The sequence below is a fragment of the Procambarus clarkii genome, chromosome 16 (assembly GCF_040958095.1).
Source record: "Procambarus clarkii isolate CNS0578487 chromosome 16, FALCON_Pclarkii_2.0, whole genome shotgun sequence".
Classification (NCBI taxonomy): domain Eukaryota; kingdom Metazoa; phylum Arthropoda; class Malacostraca; order Decapoda; family Cambaridae; genus Procambarus; species Procambarus clarkii.
The window spans coordinates 9,860,126-9,863,955 of NC_091165.1; positions in this window are offsets into that span (position 1 = coordinate 9,860,126).

A 3,830-nucleotide genomic window follows, 5' to 3' on the forward strand; every position below is an offset into this window, starting at 1 on the left:
ATAAACTTTCAAAGCACTGTATCGCCCATGTGTCGTCTTGTCACCAATACTGGGTAACAGTTCCGCCACTTCCCACACTCTTGCGGGTGGGCAGCGACCATTATTCTACGTTTATATTCATATCACCGTGTTGGGAATTTCATTGCGAGTACATTGATACCAAAATTAACGCTGTAGGACAAGTGTGGAAGTGATAACAATCCCAAGAGTAAAAACATTTTGTTGCTCTTGGGCACTCACGGCGAGTCATCTACGTAGGTATTTATTGGGTGCTGGTATTCATATAACTTTTGGTGACCGTTTTTGCTGATTTTCTTCTAGAGAATGTTATTGCGAACACGTTGGTACCAAAATGAAATACATAGCTCGAGAACTAAGGTCAGGAGAGTAAAAAGAGTATACACATTTTTGTTTTGACGCTTAATTAAGGTTATTGTGAGTACTCATCGCCTGCCTAGAAACTGGAACTAGTAATTCCATCTATCATACATATCATACAAGAGGAGCCACACATCTATGGATCATCCAATAAAATCAGCAGACTTCTAGATGTTACTACTGCTCGGCTTAGACTCGGTTACAAGTATCTCTGGGAATTCTCATTATCTGCTGATGTAGACCTGACCAAATGTAAACTGTGTCAACAAAATTATTCGCACACCCTCCGTCACTATGTGATGGAGTGCGAAAAGATACATGAATTTAGAGACAATTCTATAACTAATGTTCCAGCGATGTGTCAATATTTCATTCAAAATGATCTGCTACCAGAAATTTTAGCCAAATATCCCCAGTTTGCTAACTGTAGATAACAACTAAGTGATTGTAACCTATCCACCGCTGCCCACTGGATGGGGGACGGTGTGCAGGACAAACATATAAATTTTGATACTAGCTCTCCACATATGTCAGTTGCTTAATTTAGAACCTGTACTTGAGGTCGATCTCGAACCCATTGTTGATGTGATGACTTATATTGAATTTTGTAACTAGCTCATCAAGATTGTAACTTGCTTAGCTAAATGAATTGTGGGGTTCAGTCCCTGAGCCCATTATGTGCCTCTGTAACCCTTTCCACAACCGCCCACAAGATGGGTATGGGGTGCATAATGGGGTGGGGTGTCTTGGCCAAACGTGCCACATCAAAACCACAAGTTGACATTGAATGTGAATTAACAATGAGACAAGTAAGATTTATACTAATACATTTATACTAACTCTGTTGAGCGTTGACCATTTATACATCAAATCTGTTGATGTGAGCACTTTAGTTTAGTCTGCCGTTTAAAGAAAAAAAGAGCATATCAATGGTATATCACAGAAAACGAATTTATCATAAACTCATGTATTTGTCTTATCATATTGAACTGCATTCATATTTTTAATATATAACAATATGAATATACAAATTTCTGTAAATCCCCTACCATGTTGGAATCTGTGGAAATGAATGAGCAAATGTGCTGGCTGAAGGTGCTGAAGGAAACCACATTGGTTTCATTTTGGATACAAATGTCCATGGAGATTCAAAATGGAAACTAATTATATAGTTGAACCTGCAGAGAGTTTAAGAATCTGTGTTGAGAGTGATGGACACAGCCTTCACAATTATACTTCAGAGAATGTAAACATCTAAGAGTCATTAGAAATATGTGTAGAATAATAAACTCTACATTGTTTGAGTTAGGGAAAACACCATTTGTGATATATAGATACTATAGCTGTTCCTAAAGATTCACCCATTTTGCACCAGCAAGATAACATATAAGATTTTAAGAGTTGACGAATGTTAATATTCTTGTTTGATAAACTGTGAACTTGAGACATAGTTAATAAGAACATATTAACACAACAAAATGTTTTCATAATCTTTAACACCACTTTCCAGCAACTTATATAATTTATATAAATTATTTTAGAGAATAATACATAAATTATATATTTAAACATGATATAGTGTTTAGTGGAATGTATAAGGAGTCAAATTGTGTTAAAAAGAGCAATTTTTAGAAAATTTGGAAAAATACTTTTTTCTGTTCAAATTATAACTAAATGGATTTTAAAGGTTTCACTCAGCCAATATATATCATTCACAATTTATTAATGAATTTTACAAAAAAACACCATAAATTTTATATTTAAACATGTAAAAACTATTTGTTTTACATTTGGAAGAAAATAATTGTAGAAAAACAATTTATAATTAAACCTTTGTGTTTGGATTTTTTGAGTAAAAGTTTCTCAAAGGCTTTCCTGCACCATTCTCAATGCAAATCATTCCCACACCTATGGCAAGAGATAGGCGAACGTTGTGTAGATGATTTGTGTTTGCTGGGAAGAGTGACAGAGAGTAAGAGTGACAGAGAGTAAGAGTGACAGAGAGTAAGAGTGACAGAGTAAGAGTGACAGAAAGTAAGAGTGACAGAGAGTAAGAGTGACAGAGAGTAAGAGTGACAGTGTAAGAGTGACAGAGTAAGAGTGACAGAGTAAGAGTGACAGAGAGTAAGAGTGACAGAGTAAGAGTGACAGTGTAAGAGTGACAGAGTAAGAGTGACAGAGAGTAAGAGTGACAGAGAGTAAGAGTGACAGAGAGTAAGAGTGACAGAGAGTAAGAGTGACAGAGAGTAAGAGCGACAGTGTAAGAGTGACAGAGTAAGAGTGACAGAGTAAGAGTGACAGAGAGTAAGAGTGACAGAGAGTAAGAGTGACAGAGAGTAAGAGTGACAGAGAGTAAGAGTGACAGAGAGTAAGAGTGACAGTGTAAGAGTGACAGAGTAAGAGTGACAGAGAGTAAGAGTGACAGAGTAAGAGTGACAGAGTAAGAGTGACAGAGAGTAAGAGTGACAGAGAGTAAGAGTGACAGAGAGTAAGAGTGACAGAGAGTAAGAGTGACAGAGAGTAAGAGTGACAGTGTAAGAGTGACAGTAAGAGTGACAGAGTAAGAGTGACAGAGAGTAAGAGTGACAGAGAGTAAGAGTGACAGAGAGTAAGAGTGACAGAGAGTAAGAGTGACAGTGTAAGAGTGACAGAGTAAGAGTGACAGAGAGTAAGAGTGACAGAGAGTAAGAGTGACAGAGAGTAAGAGTGACAGAGAGTAAGAGTGACAGTAAGAGTGACAGAGAGTAAGAGTGACAGAGAGTAAGAGTGACAGAGAGTAAGAGTGACAGAGAGTAAGAGTGACAGTGTAAGAGTGACAGAGTAAGAGTGACAGAGTAAGAGTGACAGAGTAAGAGTGACAGAGAGTAAGAGTGACAGAGAGTAAGAGTGACAGAGAGTAAGAGTGACAGAGAGTAAGAGTGACAGAGAGTAAGAGTGACAGAGTAAGAGTGACAGAGAGTAAGAGTGACAGAGAGTAAGAGTGACAGAGAGTAAGAGTGACAGTGTAAGAGTGACAGAGTAAGAGTGACAGAGTAAGAGTGACAGAGAGTAAGAGTGACAGAGTAAGAGTGACAGAGAGTAAGAGTGACAGAGAGTAAGAGTGACAGAGAGTAAGAGTGACAGAGAGTAAGAGTGACAGAGTAAGAGTGACAGAGAGTAAGAGTGACAGAGAGTAAGAGTGACAGAGAGTAAGAGTGACAGAGAGTAAGAGTGACAGAGTAAGAGTGACAGAGTAAGAGTGACAGAGAGTAAGAGTGACAGAGAGTAAGAGTGACAGAGTAAGAGAGTAAGAGTGACAGAGAGTAAGAGTGACAGAGTAAGAGAGTAAGAGTGACAGAGAGTAAGAGTGACAGAGTAAGAGAGTGAGAGTGATTATGAGAGAGTTAAGAGTGTGAGGTGTGTGAGTGTAGCAGGCCAGGGAGGCAGGATGTGTGGTCACAGGCGAGGCCTAG